The following is a 16,139-nucleotide window of genomic DNA, read 5'->3' on the forward strand; positions in this document are numbered from 1 at the left end:
ATAGGAACATCCTTCTGCTTAATTCTGCCCTGTTCTGTCCTTCTATTTGCCACCATAGCGAACAGACTGAGAACAGAGAAGGTTCCTCATTATCGAACAGGTAACATCTGGCAAAAGGTCACAAGTTGAAAAAATAAGGTTTTGCTAGAGGGTGCCGTGTTGTGTGTGTGGGGGGGGGGGTGAGGAGATGGAGGAAGTGGAGAACTGTAGAGCTGAGAGAGGAGGAGAAAGAGTCACAGAGTCAGACAACACAGAAACAGACCATGGGGGTTTCAATTTGCAGGTGGATTGGGAAAATCAGGTTGCTACCTGATCCAAAAAGAAGGAAATGGTAGAATGCCTATGAGACGGCTTTTTATAACAGTTTGTGGTTGCATCAGTAATGACAATATGAACTGAATATGTATTTGTGTCTGTTTTCACTGTGGATGACAGCACGCCCCAAATTCGAGAGCGTAGGAGGGAAGAGTCGTGTGGGTGCCTCAGATATAAATGTATAATTCTGCCGATTCCACTACTATTGTTGGCAGCAGTCAGATAGTGAGGAGAAGGTGTACAGGAGTGAGACAGATCAGCGGGTTGTGTGGTGTCAAAGCAAAAAGCTTCTTCTTAACGTCAGTTCTGACCAGGGCTTTGACTGTGCACTTCAGGAAGGAGAAGTCAAGGGAATTCATACCCGTCCTCATTGAGGGGTCAGCACTGGAAAGGGTGAGCAGTTTCATGTACCTGGGTGTCAACATCTCTGAAGATCTATCCTGCACCCGTGATTAATTAGGAAGAGGGCACGGCAGTTGCTGTATTACATTCGGAGTCTGAGGAGACTGGATATGTCACGAAAGACTGTTGTAAATTTTGTACAGATGTATCGCAAAGAGCACTCTAACTGGTTTAATCACTGTCTGCTATTGGGTGGAGGTGTTCTACTATTCAGGATCACAAAAGCTACGGAAAGTGGCAAACTCATCCATCATCCAGCCTCCTCAACAGCAACGACATCTTAAGTAGGCGATGTTTTGGAAGGCATCATCCAGCATTAAAGACCCATCACCCAGAGCATGCTCTCTTCTCATTGCTACCGTGAAGGAGGAGGTACAGTCGCATAAATCCACACACTCATTGTTTCAGGAACAGCCCACCACTATCAGGCATAACTGAATTATGGAGGGATTGGTAGTGATCATTCAACAGTCATTTGTATTCTGGAATGATTTTGGAGGACTGGAAATTGTACACGACACTCCACTCTTTAAGAAGGGAGAATGGCAGAACACATGAAGTCACTGGAAGGTAAGACGTTGAAAGCCATTATTAACAACGAAGTTTTGGGGAGCTTGAAGGCAGATGATGAAATAGACCGTGGTCTGCATGCTTTCTATGAGGGGTAATCTCGCCTGACAAAATTGTTAGAATTCTTTGCAGAAATAACAGGCAGGAAAGGAGAGTCAGTAAAGGATAATTACTAGGGCTTTTAGTAGGCCTTCTAAATGATGTCGCATATGAGGCTAGACACGTTACAAGCGTGACAGGGGCGTGGCTGATTGGCAAGTAGCAATGAGTGGGAAGAAAGTGGTCTTTTCTGGTTGGCTACCGGTGACTAGTGTTGTTCCTTCAGAGGTTGGTTTTGGTTTGGGACTCTTCTTTCCACATTATATTCCACATTCCACAGAAATTAACAAAGCTAGAAGAAGATATGAGGTTGCTTTGGCAGGTAAGGTGAAAATAAATCCCAAGGGTTTCTACCGTTATATAAATAGCAAAAGGATAGTGAGGGTTAAAATTGTCCCTTGGAGAACACAGTGGACAGCTATGTGTGGAGCCAAAAGATATGGGGGAGATTCTGAACAATTTCTTTTCTTCGGTATTCACTGAGGAGAAGGATATTGAATTGTAACGCAAACAACAGGAATTCTGCAGATGCTGGAAATTCAAGCAACACACATCAAAGTTGCTGGTGAACGCAGCAGGCCAGGCAGCATCTATAGGAAGAAGCGCAGTCGACGTTTCAGGCCGAGACCCTTCGTCAGGACTAACTGAAGGAAGAGTGAGTAAGGGATTTGAAAGCTGGAGGGGGAGGGGGAGATGCAAAATGATAGGAGAAGACAGGAGGGGGAGGGATGGTGCCGAGAGCTGGACAGGTGATAGGCAGAAGGGGATACGAGAGGATCATGGGACAGGAGGTCCGGGAAGAAAGACTGGGGGGGGGTGACCCAGAGGATGGGCAAGAGGTATATTCAGGGGGACAGAGGGAGAAAAAGGAGAGTGAGAGAAAGAATGTGTGCATTAAAAAGGGTAACAGATGGGGTACGAGGGGGAGGTGGGGCCTAGCGGAAGTTAGAGAAGTCAATGTTCATGCCATCAGGTTGGAGGCTACCCATACGGAATATAAGGTGTTGTTCCTCCAACCTGAGTGTGGCTTCATCTTTACAGTAGAGGAGGCCGTGGATAGACATGTCAGAATGGGAATGGGATGTGGAATTAAAATGTGTGGCCACTGGGAGATCCTGCTTTCTCTGGCGGACAGAGCGTAGATGTTCAGCAAAGCGGTCTCCCAGTCTGCGTCGGGTCTCACCAATATATAAAAGGCCACATCGGGAGCACCGGACGCAGTATATCACCCCAGTCGACTCACAGGTGAAGTGATGCCTCACCTGGAAGGACTGTCTGGGGCCCTGAATGGTGGTAAGGGAGGAAGTGTAAGGGCATGTGTAGCACTTGTTCCGCTTACACGGATAAGTGCCAGGAGGGAGATCAGTGGGGAGGGATGGGGGGGACGAATGGACAAGGGAGTTGTGTAGGGAGCGATCCCTGCGGAATGCAGAGAGAGGGGGGGAGGGAAAGATATGCTTAGTGGTGGGATCCCGTTGGAGGTGGCGGAAGTTACGGAGAATAATATGTTGGACCCGGAGGCTGGTGGGGTGGTAGGTGAGGACCAGGGGAACCCTATTCTTAGTGGGGTGGTGGGAGGATGGAGTGAGAGCAGATGTACGTGAAATGGGGGAGATGCGTTTAAGAGCAGAGTTGATAGTGGAGGAAGGGAAGCCCCTTTTCCTCCACTATCAACTCTGCTCTTAAACGCATCTCCCCCATTTCACGTACATCTGCTCTCACTCCATCCTCCCACCACCCCACTAAGAATAGGGTTCCCCTGGTCCTCTCCTACCACCCCACCAGCCTCCGGGTCCAACATATTATTCTCCGTAACTTCCGCCACCTCCAACGGGATCCCACCACTAAGCATATCTTTCCCTCCCCCCCCTCTCTGCATTCCGCAGGGATCGCTCCCTACACAACTCCCTTGTCCATTCGTCCCCCTCATCCCTCCCCACTGATCTCCCTCCTGGCACTTATCCGTGTAAGCGGAACAAGTGCTACACATGCCCTTACACTTCCTCCCTTACCACCATTCAGGGCCCCAGACAGTCCTTCCAGGTGAGGCATCACTTCACCTGTGAGTCGACTGGGGTGATATACTGCGTCCGGTGCTCCCGATGTGGCCTTTTATATATTGGTGAGACCCGACGCAGACTGGGAGACCGCTTTGCTGAACATCTACGCTCTGTCCGCCAGAGAAAGCAGGATCTCCCAGTGGCCACACATTTTAATTCCACATCCCATTCCCATTCTGACATGTCTATCCACGGCCTCCTCTACTGTAAAGATGAAGCCACACTCAGGTTGGAGGAACAACACCTTATATTCCGTATGGGTAGCCTCCAACCTGATGGCATGAACATTGACTTCTCTAACTTCCGCTAGGCCCCACCTCCCCCTCGTACCCCATCTGTTACTCTTTTTAATGCACACATTCTTTCTCTCACTCTCCTTTTTCTCCCTCTGTCCCTCTGAATATACCTCTCGCCCATCCTCTGGGTCACCCCCCCCCCGGTCTTTCTTCCCGGACCTCCTGTCCCATGATCCTCTCGTATCCCCTTCTGCCTATCACCTGTCCAGCTCTCGGCACCATCCCTCCCCCTCCTGTCTTCTCCTATCATTTTGCATCTCCCCCTCCCCCTCCAGCTTTCAAATCCCTTACTCACTCTTCCTTCAGTTAGTCCTGACGAAGGGTCTCGGCCTGAAACGTCGACTGCGCTTCTTCCTATAGATGCTGCCTGGCCTGCTGCGTTCACCAGCAACTTTGATGTGTGTTGCCTGGATATTGAATTGTGTAAGGTAAAGGAAACAAGAAGGGTGGTTATGGAAAGTATGACGATTAAAGAAGAGGAAGTACTGGCGCTTTCAAGGAATACAAGAGTGCATAAGTCTCCTAGTCCTGACAGGATATTCCACCGGACATTGAGGGAAGATAGTGTGGAAATAGCAGGGACTCTGACAGAGATACTTCAAATGTCATTAGAAAAGGGCATGGTGCCGGAGGATTGGCGTATTGCTCATGTTGGTCCATTGTTTAAAAATGGTTCTAAGAATAAACCTAGCAATTATCGGCCTGTGAGTTTGACGTCAGTTATGGGTAAATTGATGGAAAGTATTCTTAGGGATGGTATATATAATTATCTGGATAGACAGGGTGTGATTAGGAACAGTCAACATGGATTTGTGCGTGGAAGGTCATGTTTGACAAATATTATTTAATTTTTTGAAGAGGTAACTAGGAAAGTTGACGAGGGTAAAGCGGTGGATGTTGTCTATATGGACTTCAGTAAGGCCTTTGACAAGGACAAGGTCCCACACGGACGGTTGGTTAGGAAGGTTCAATCGTTTAGTATTAATATTTAAGTAGTAAAATGGATTCAGCAGTGGCAGGATGGGAATACGTCAGAGAGTATTGGTGGATAACTGTTTGTCAGATAGGAGATCGGTGACTAGTGGCGTGCCTCAGGGATCTGTACTGGGTCCAATGTTATTTGTCATACACATTAATGATCTGGATGATGGGGTGGTAAATTTGATGAGTAAGTATTCTGATGATACGAAGATAGTTGGAGTTGTGGATAATGAAGTAGGATTTCAAAGCCTGCAGAGAGATGTAGGCCGGATAGAAGAGTGGGCTGAAAGATGGCAGTTGGAGTTTAATGCTAATAAATGTGAGGTTCTACATTTTGGTTGAACTAATCAAAAGTGGTAAATGGTAGGGCATTGAAGAATGCAGTAGAACAGAGGGATCTAGGAATAATGGTGCATAGTTCCCTGAAGGTGGAATCTCATGTGCATAGTGTGGTGAAGAAGGCTTTTGGTATGCTGGCCTTTATAAATCAGAGCATTGAGTATAGGAGTTGGGATGTAATGTTGAAATTGTACAAGGCATTGGTAAGGCCAAATTTGGAGTACTGTGTACAGTTTTGGTCACCGAATTATAGGAAAGTTGTCAACAAAATAGAAAGAGTACAAAGAAGATTTACTAGAATGTTACCTGGGTTTCATCACCTAAGTTACAGAGAAAGTTCGAACAAGTTGGGTCTTTATTCTTTGGAACGTAGAAGGTTGAGGGGGGACTCGATAGAGGTGTTCAAAATTATGAGGGGGATAGATAGAGTTGATGTGGATAGGCTTTTTCCATTGAGAATGGGGGCGATTCAAACAAGAGGACATGAGTTGAGAGTTAAAGGGCAGAAGTTTAGGGGTAACATGAGGGGGAACTTCTTTACTTAGAGAGTGGTAGCTGTGTGGAACGAGCTTCCAGCAGAAATGGTTGAGGCAGGTTCGATGTTGTCGTTTAAAGTTAAATTGGACAGTTAAATGGACAGGTAAGGAATGGAGGGTTATGGGCCAAGTGCAGGTCGGTGGGACTAGGTGAGAGTTAGAGTTCGGCATGGACTAGAAGGGCCGAGATGGCCTGTTTCCGTGCTGCAATTGTTATATAGTTATATGGTTATAATAAGTCAGTGATTTGGATGGCAGAATTGATAACCTTGTGCCAAGTTTGTAGATAATGAGTGGAGGACCTGGTAGCTGTGAGGAAGCCGGTTGTCTGATAAACACTTAGAATTATTACGAGAATGGACATGTAGGATTCTCCCATCTTTTTTGGCCCCATGAATGGAAGATCCTCAAGAAGACCAGTTTTGTCCATTGCTATCCTTTCGCTCTTCACATAGCTGTAGAATTCCTTGGAATTATCTTTCTCCTAATCTGCTAGAGCAAGCTCATGCTTTCTTTTAGCCCTTCTGATTTCCTCCTTAATTGTTCTCTGGTATTTCCTATACTCAGGTATCTAATTTGTTCCTTCCATCCCCCACTTGCTATGCACCCATTTCCTCTTCTTACCCAAGACCTGAATATCTCTTGTAAACCAAGGTTTCCAACATCTATTATATTTGCTGTTTTTATTCTGACAGGGTCAGACATACTCTGTTCTCTCAAAATTTCATCTTTGCAGGCCTCCCACATGCCAATCATACTTTTACCAGAAAACAACCTGTACCAATCGGCACTTGCCACATCCTTTCTGATAACATGAAAACTGGCCTTTCTGTGATTTATAATGTCAACTGAGGAGCAGCACAATCTGCACCCTTGTTGCCTTTAAACTAAAGACCCGAACTTCAAGGCGAGTGGTTCTGGGTCCGAATCCGGCTAGCCCTTTGCAAACTTTCTGTGGTGGGTTGAGCTTCGAAATAACAAACTCGTTCCCGTAAACAAACATGACCGGCTGCGTCTCATTCCCCAGCAGCAGATCAAGTATCGCATACTCTCTATCAGGGAGACCTGGGACTTCTACGTACTGATGAAGGAAACTTTGCTGAACACATTTGACACAATCTATCCACCTCAAGATCATTTACACTATAGATATCCCAGTTAATAAGTGGAAAGTTAAAACCACCTTATGTTTCTTGTAGTAGTCTGCTCCTCTAAATCCAACTGACTATTGAGTGGCTTGTAATATAATCCCACTAATGTGGTCACTCATTTCTGATCCCTTAGTTCCACCGATTTATCCTCAGTAGTCAAACTCCCCATCCTGTCCTGTTGGAATAATGCCCTGACATTTTCCCTGACTCGTCACACCCCTGCTCTGTCATGTCTAAAACAGTGTATCCCTGGAACACTGATCAGATTGTGGAGTATTATTTCCTTCTGCAACCAAGTCTCAATAGTATCAAACGACTGTGCTGTTCATGAAACAAGTACTTCTGTACACCCGCCTGAAATCATTCAATTATCAACCGTCCACCAGCAGCCGGGGCAGGGAATCGCTGAGCAGCATCACCCTATGCAAGAAAAGTCTGCTCGGAATTGAGTTTTAAACAAACGTCCCTTGTTTGGTTCCCTTCCACTGGCAAATGCATTCTGACCTGCTCTATATCAGGGCCCGTTATATTCTTATTTTGACTGAATGAAGTAGCAAATACTCGTAATCTCAAAGAAATACGGGCCCAACATATTTCGACATCAGGCTCTCCTCTCATCAACGGAAAGGAGAATGGGTTTTCCACCAATTAACTTTAAGTGGCTTCGGAGTTCAGCTGCGACGCAGTCTGCGAACGTGGGCTCGTTGGTCTAGTGGTATGATTCTCGCTTTGGGTGAAAAAGCATTGAATATGCGAGAGGTCCCGGGTTCAAATCCCGGACGAGCCCCGTTATTGGATACTATCAGCGATTTGCTTCACGATTTCTGCACTGACGCACGAGATAAATGGCTATATCAAACAGAAACACTGACGAAGGAATTGGAAATAGTTTTCAAGGTGGGTAATTTTGAAGTATCACATTGTGGAATTTCAAAACAGCTGAGTATTTATTCTATGAATGGTAGAGCCCCGGGGAGTGCAAATCAGCAAGGAGAGAGAGAGAGAGAGAGAGAGAGAGAGAGAGAGAGAGAGAGAGAGAGAGAGAGAGTCGCAGAAGGGCATACTTTGCTGAAAACCGTCTCATATGCAGAGAAACTGTGGGAAAGGTGTTCGGCACGCTGGCCTTAGGAGGTCAGTGTAGGAGTTGGGAGGTTGTGTTGGTGTTACACTCTATTGTGGAAATACGTGTAAAATGGAAAGAGCACAGCCAGTCTTTGGAAAACTATGGATCTGCATGTCGACGAGCGCTGTAGACATTTATGTGGAAGAACAAGAAACTGGCAAGTGAAATTACATTGCTTAACCTCTTCCCTTGCTCTGACCAGGACACAGGTGGCTCTAACTTGCATACAATATCGGTATATACATTTTCTGGGGTTTCGAATCGGTGCGGGCAGAAATTAGGTGAGCGAAACTGCTCATTCTTGTCACATTATTGTGCCAAACGCTTGGGATTTCGAGAGCTGGAATTTTAACACTGAATTCATTTTTCTCTGATCCAGATTGAGAATCTCAGTTCTGATCTTCACCAACATCTGTCTTACGGATGTGACTTGCTTCAGAATCAATATCAGAATCGGGTTTAATATCTGGGACATATGTCGAGAAATCTGTTACCTTAGCGGCAGCAATACAATCAATACATGATAAATACAGAAATAAAATTCAATCAATCATTCAATTAGAGTAAACATATTATGTATATTAAACAGTTATTAAAAAAAATAGAGCAAAACAGATTAAAGAGTGAGGTTCATAAGTTCAATGTCCATTTAGACATTGGATGGCAGAGGGGAAGATTTGGCTCCTGAATCGCTGAGAGTGAGTGCGAGAAGAGGGCGTGCCTTCGGGGACTAGGGCCATCATAATTTCCGAGGCACTGTTCTTTGAAGATATCCTGGATACCACGGAGGCTAGTATCCAAGATAGTGCTGACCAATTTTACAACTTTCTGTCGTGTGAATTAGCACCCCTCAATCTCCACCGCCCCGATACCAGACAGTGATGCGGCCTGTTAAGAAGTCTTTTCAAGGTACATCTGTCGATTGGGTGATTTCCAGAAAAAGGATCATAGGTTCTTAATTGGTCAGGGGACTAAAGGTTTTTGGGAAAGAGAAGGAGGTTGGGGTTGTGGAACAGATTGCCCGCGATGGAAAATTGGAGGAATACGATGGACCGAGGGTCACAATACTGCTCCGATATCCTGTGGTTTAATGGTCATGTCCCTTGTCATTTGACCGTCTGCATTAACCATCGGACATTGACTCAATGCCTTACCAAACTGCGTGTTGATGGTTTCTACCATGCTGCGTTCATTAAAATTCTTTGTTACCTCCTAATGAACACTCTGGGAAATGAAGCAGAAAGACACCTTCCTAACTATGTCATGCAAGTCACTTGAGACTTTCTTTAGATGAGAATAGGACCTCTTTGCGTCATTCCCTGTTCAGGTAAACACATCAGAAAGTTGATACCAACTCACTGGAGACAGGTGAACTCGAACGATGAAGTTAGGACCTCTGTGCAGTTGGATGTTGTCTGGTCATAGCGTGTTGAAGGGCCTACTGATTTAGAATGAAATCAGCTAAATCTCTTTGCTGTGCTACTCACAGAATCCGAGCACGAACCAGGCCCGATCTGATCTCAGGACTGCTCTGAGCGAATTCCGACCGTTCGCCTCGTGACGGCAGTATTTCCGCTCGCTTTTCCTTTTCCTCCATGTCACAGGAAGCCACAGCTTTGTCGGTCACTTGACCGTTGGAAATTTACACTGGAGTATGGGATTCATTACCGAACGTAATGTGGTTGTGGCGAGAACGGGGATATAATGAAAAAAAATAAAAGGAAGGAAGTGTTTATTAATTGGCAGGAGGTAAAGGTTGGGAGCAGCGTTTGCAGAAGATTCTGCTGACGTGCTCTGTCACTCTCGGATTCTAAAGCACATTTATTCTACCTGCTGCCATGTTCTCTGATGACCGCCAGTTCTGTAGCGTCAAGATAGAAAACATGGTGACTGCCTCCGAGAAGAACTTTGATATTACGTTTATCAATTAATTGAATAATTGACATGAACGGATATTGCTTTACACTGATGAACTGTTGCCTGAACTTGGCGTGCGTTACCCCATAAATAAATGTGTTTGTGCAGCAACTTAATGTCAGGAGCATCTCCTCTGGACTTGGTCTGTGCGTTAGATGTAGGATTCCGGGATACCTCCAGCGTCCCTGATAAACATATCTGCTCCAGGGTTTGGGGCAGGTGGTCGCATTGATCTCATAACACGCTGGAGGAACCCATCAGGTCGGGCAGCATCCGTGGAAACGATCAGTCAACGTTTCGGGCCGGAACCCTTCGCAGTGATCTGGTTTCTGGCACTGTGGTAGCATGGAAGAGCAGAGAGATGAAGAGGACTGCAGTGGTGATAGGAGATCAGATAGTCAGAGGAACGGAGGTCAGATTCTGTCGACTCGATAGTGGCACATGGTTGGTATGTTTCTCCCAGGCGCCTGGGCAGGGAAGTCTCTGATCGGGTTCACAGCAACCTCAAGGGGGAGTGTAAGCAACCTGAAGCCAGGATACATCCTACGACCAGTAATATACATGGGAAAATAAGTAGACACTGAAGAGATATTTATGGAGCTTCAAGTAGTTATATCTAGACCAGTGTCTGTGCGCCCTCCAGTGAAGGTAAGGATGGGATGATCTGACAGGTGCGTGTGTGGCTGAGGGACTGGTGTAGGAGGCAGGAACTCAAATTTATGGATCATCGGGATCGTTTCCATTGAGGCACATGTGGAGGCCTAGTTATTGGACATATTTAAGGCAGAAGTTGATAGATTCTTGATTAATCGGGGCATGAAGGGTTACGAGAAGACAGAAGACAGGGCTGAGAGAGAAAGTGCATCAGCCACGATGATGAGTCGGAGCAGACTAGCTGGTCCAATTGGCTCAGAACTTTTGCTATATGTTCTTATTTTCTAAAGCCCGGCAAGACCGGAAGGTCACTGGGGAGGTAACCCGACAAGACGTGTCTCATCACATAGTGTCAGCACAAGATGGAAATCGAAGGGATTGGGGGAAGGGTATTTCCCAGGGAGGGGGTGAGTGACGAATGCAGGACGCAGCAGAATTTCGGCAGCGGTATGGCCAGTGAGGGTGGTATTTCACATTGGTTTAGAGCTGAACCATGTTCAGGGTTGAGCGCGACAGAGGGTCATTTGCTCTCTCATGTAGCTGAATCCCCGAAATCTTCTAACCCAGAGATGGTACAGTGGTGTGTATGCAACGGGTCATAAGGTATAGTTACAGTGGAGACGGGAGCATATTTAAATGATGGGGAAAAGGAGCTGAGACATGGGATGATTAACCATGGTCATGGAGATTGCCAGCGCTGATTTTAGGGGCCGATTTCCCTCCTGTGCTGTGCTCTACTGAAAACACCGGAACAACCGGCAGGGACGGTGCATCCGTACGCTGCAGTTCGCAGACAGCGAGTTTGCTCCGCGTCCCTCACTGTGTTAGCGGGATGGGCGGACAGTTAATCTCCCAGAACTGTTACTCCTCCCTGAACTCTCAGTGATCAACCCTCCAACTCTCCATCCCTTCCTCAAGGGGCAACTGCGCAGTATCTGAAAAGCTACAGAGAGATGCAGTCTCAGTCAAATTGATTACGGGCTCTGTCCTCTCCAGCTCCAAAGTCATCTTCAACAGGCGATGATCAGAAATCCGGCATCGATCACGAAGTATCCCCATCTCCCAAGAACCGCCCTCTTCTCCTTGCTACCGTCATGAACCTGAACTCCCACATTCAACGTTTCAGAAGCAGTATCTTACCTCCGCCATCAAATTTCAGAATGGAAAATGAGCCCATATGTACGCCTACATAATTTCCCTCTCTTTATGAACTACATATACATTGAAAAATACATATTTAATATTAATATATGTTTCTCAATGTAACTTAGTTTTAAAACTTCGTATTTTGCTGTATTAGTGCCAGAAGACAACACGTGTCTGGAAATGTGCCAGTGATATTAAATCCACCAACAAACAGGCGGCGCTCCCTCCCGGGACTCTCGGTAATCAAACTTTTCGAACTCACCCCCCCCCCCACCCCCGCAATCACTTCCACAGCCACGGCCAGCCACATGCCCCTTCTCAGATCTGTTACCGATTACGTCTCCGTGCCCTTCACCGTCTCTTCTCCCCGATTCTTTCTCTCCCTAAACACTCAATTATCAGCCCCACCGACCCCACCATCACCCCCACCGACCCTATCATCACCCCCACCAACACCCACACCACGCCGCTCCCTGGCCCCTCATCGAATGCCCGCTTTCCACGCGCTGATTCTTAGTGTCCCTGGTCCCTGATTCTCACACCTTCCATTCCAGATGTCACTGTCTCTCTGTGTGATTCGGTTATGGGTTCGGTGCCTCGCCCCGAGTAGCCTGACAGCCCTGCGAAAGGATGGAGGTGGTTAACAGGGGGATAGTCGTAGGTATGGCGTCTGTCCGATGATAGCTGGTAAGTCTGGCATTACCCCACGGATAGGTTATCCTCCAGCGCTCTGATTATCAAAGCCATCAATTCAGACATGTCTACCCTCACGGCATGTGATACCAATATGGTGGGAGGGACCATATGGGCTGTGCCCATGTTAGTAATGTCACTGCTCGTATTCTCCCTGACGGTGTACCGCTCCGGTCCCCCACGTCCCTCGCCGCACCCCGGGCGGCGTCACTAGCAGCTGGCAGTTTCCCACAGAGTGGCTCAGCGTTGGGAGGGAAAAAGGGTGAGCTGTTAGTGTGGGGTACGTCAGCACGCTGTTTCCTCTGCCCTGGGATTGGCTACTCCTGGTGGGGCTGAACGTACCCTCCCAATGACCAGCCGGAATTGACAGCAGAGAGCTTTTGTCAAGAGATGCAGACCAAGTTAATACAAACAGCGTCGGTTTTATTGATTCATGCAGTAAACTTGGGAAATGGCTATAGCACCGCGGGCAGATATCAGAAAGGCAGTGTGGTCAGTAGTGAGATCAGAGAAGGAGCGGCCACATGCCGTGAACAACGAAATATTAGAATCCTTTTTATCATCAGAGAACAGAAGAGTTATTACAGTTACATCGAGACAGGAGTTGGATCACATCAAACATCCACTGGCTGTTCGGCCCAGTGTCTACACCGCTCCGGCGCCGACACCCCGTGCGGAAAGACCGAAGTGGCCCGCGCCTCTTGGCTTTCATCCGTGCACTCGCAGAGAAGACACAGACATCCACTCGAACCCCAAACTTCAATCTGGGTGTACTTGCGGTTTTTGACGTGTTCCCTATCGTACTGTTACACCGGGAATGAAAGAGATCCAAGGAAGCGTCACATCTGTCTTGTAATCGTGACAAGACGTCCCAGGCCGACAAGGAAATGTCATTTCTGGGCCACATCACTTTACAACGGTGCGATAGTCCTGTGTTAGCTGTGAGAGTGGGTGATGATGCCACACGGGTTGGTCACGGATATTCGATGTCATGCCGGGTGGACAGGCCAGTGCTGTGATTACCGAGTGCCGGTGTTGGGAGTGAATTAACAGTGGACAACATGTAGAACGCGATGTTTAACAAGAAGCAAGCAGAGGATCCAAAGCGTCCTCTTTGGCCTCACGGGACCGGGCAGTCGAATCGGTCAGTGGAAACGAGCCATATCTCCTGACTGAAAGATAAAGCATAAAGTTGAGGGAAATGCTCCTGAGAGTGGAAGAGCAGTCCCTTTACTGAAGGGGTTGTTCTCATCATCAGTAAATCGGACGCCTTCCAAAGAGCAAAAAAAATAAAATAAAATAAATGGCGGAGTTTAAACGGGCGAGTGTTGGAGATTCGGCGTCACAAATGCGAAAGATCACAAGATCACAAAATAACAAGACAAAGGAGCAGAAGTAGGCCGTTCGGCCCACCGAGTCTGCTCCGCAGCTCCCCCATGAGCTAAACCATTCACCCATCTATCCAATTTTTGGCTTTTTCCCCATATCCCTTGATACCCTGACTAATTAGATACCTGTCAATCTCCTCCTTAAACACCCTCAATGATCGGCCCTCCACAGTTGTATGTGGCAAGGAATTCCACAAATCCACGACCCTCTGTCTAAAATAAATTCTCCTCATCTCTGTTTTAACTGGGTACCCTCTAACTCTAAGTCTATGGCCTCTTGTCCTGGACTCACCCACCAAGGGAAACAACCTTTCCACATCTACTCTGTCCAACCCTTTCGATATTCGAATTGTTTCTATGAGATCCCCTCTCATTCTTCTATACTCTAATGAATACAGTCCAAGAGCCGACAAACGCTCCTCATATGTTAGCCCCTGCATTCCAGGAATTATCCTCGTAAATCTTCTCTGAACTCTCCCCAACATCAGTATATCCTTTCTAAGATAGGGGGCCCAAAACTGCACACAGTATTCCAAATGAGGTCTCACTAATGCCCCATAGAGCCTCATCAACACCTCCTTACTCTTATACACTATTCCTCTTGAAATGAATGCCAAAGTAGCATTCGCTTTCCTTACCGCCGATCCGACTTGGTGGTTAACCTTTAGGGCATCCTGCACGAGGACCCCCAAGTCCCTTTGCACTTCCGATTTTTGAAATTTCTCCCCATCGAAATAATAATCTGCCCGATTATTTCTTCTTCCGAAATGTACAACCGTACATTTGTCAACGTTGTATCTCATCTGCCATTTCTTTGCCCACTCTCCAAAACTGACTAAGTCTCTCTGCAACCTTTCCGTTTCTTCAACATTTCCTGCTCCTCCACCTGTCTTGGTGTCATCCGCAAATTTAGCCACAAAACCAATTAATCCATAATCCAAATCATCGATATACATCGTAAAAAGAAGCGGCTCCAACACCGACCCCTGAGGAACACCACTAGTAACCAGCAACTAATCAGAATAGGATCCCTTTATTCCCACCCTTTGCTTTCTGCCTATCAGCCAATGCTCCACCCATTTAAATATCTTTCCTATAATTCCATGGGCTCTCATCTTATTAAGCATCCTCATATACGGCACCTTATCGAAGGCCTTTTGAAAATCCAAAAACGCAACATCCACAGCCTCTCCCTTGTCAACTTTAATCGAGGATACCCCAAAACATTCCAATAGGTTGGTGAGGCAGGATCTTCCCTTCATGAAACCATGCTGGCTTCGGCCTATCTTGTCATGCACCTCGAGGTATTTCATAATCTCCAACTTGAGGATGGACTCCAATATCTTTCCAACTACCGGTGTCAGACTAATAGGTCTGTAATTTTCTTTTCGCTGCCTCCCTCCTTTCTTAAATAACGGGACTACATTTGCGACCTTCCAGTCCTCCGGAACCATGCCAGAGACTATTGATTCTTGGAAGATCATTTCCAATGCTTCCCCAATCTCCAAAACCACCTCCTTCGGAACCCTTGGGTGCACCTCATCCGGACCTGGAGACTTATCTATTCTTAGTCCACTTAGCCTCCCAAACACTTTCTCTCTAGTAATCTTGTCTGTACCTAATTCTATTCCCTGATACTTATGGCTATCAGGTATATTGCTCCTGTCTTCCACTGTGAAGACTGATGCAAAATACTCATTCAGTTCCTCCGCCGTCTCTTTGTTATCCATTATAATTCCTTCAGCATCATTTTCAATCGGTCCCGTATCTACTCTTGTCACTCTTTAACTCTTCATATATTAAAAAAAAACCTCTTCGTATCCTTTTTATGTTAATCGCCAACTTCCTTTCATAATTCATCTTTTCTTTCCTAATGACTTCCTTAGTTTTCTTCTGTAAGTTTTTAAAAGTCTTCCAGTCCTCATTTTCCCCATTAATTTTTGCTTCCCTGTACGCCGTTTCTTTTGCTTTTAATTTTGCCTTAACCTCTCTCGTTAGTCACATTTCTGCCATTTTTCCATTCATGATTTTCTTTTTTCTTGGAATATATTTTTCCTGCATTTTCCTTATTTCTTGTAGGAATTTCATCGAATTCTGCTCTGCCGTGTCTCCATATAGCTTACTTTTCCAATCGACTTGCGCCAGTTCCTCTCTCATAACTCTGTAATTTCCCCTGTTCCACTGAAATTTCGATACACCTGATACCAGCTTCTACTTTTCAAATTTAAAACTGAATTCAATCATATTATGATCACTGCTTCCAAGGGGTTCCTTTACCTCCAGCTCCCTAATCGCCTCAGGTTCGTTACACAGGTGACATATTTCTCGAGATTCCAACTCTAGAAGTTCCCCTGTCTGTAGCATGACTTCCTACGCCCATGGGATTCTTTTCTCCGCCCTCACAAGCGAAATCACAACATCCCTTCAATATAATAGTGACCACAGGTGTACACAATCCTGCAGGTGAAG

The 16,139-nt window shown here is 46.3% G+C and overlaps 1 long non-coding RNA gene and 1 other non-coding gene across 4 annotated transcripts in view; one reads left to right on the forward strand and one right to left on the reverse strand.

The window, feature by feature from the left end:
* The window catches only part of LOC134341630 (uncharacterized), a 364,862-nt gene that overhangs the window by 246,009 nt on the left and 102,714 nt on the right, over positions 1–16,139 (reverse strand). The window lies entirely within an intron of this gene.
* On the forward strand, positions 7,448–7,536 carry trnap-ugg (transfer RNA proline (anticodon UGG)). The gene is given in 2 exon segments: positions 7,448–7,483; positions 7,501–7,536. It is a non-coding gene; the product is annotated as a tRNA-Pro (tRNA).

The sequence above is a fragment of the Mobula hypostoma genome, unplaced genomic scaffold (assembly GCF_963921235.1).
Source record: "Mobula hypostoma unplaced genomic scaffold, sMobHyp1.1 scaffold_36, whole genome shotgun sequence".
Classification (NCBI taxonomy): Eukaryota; Metazoa; Chordata; class Chondrichthyes; order Myliobatiformes; family Myliobatidae; genus Mobula; species Mobula hypostoma.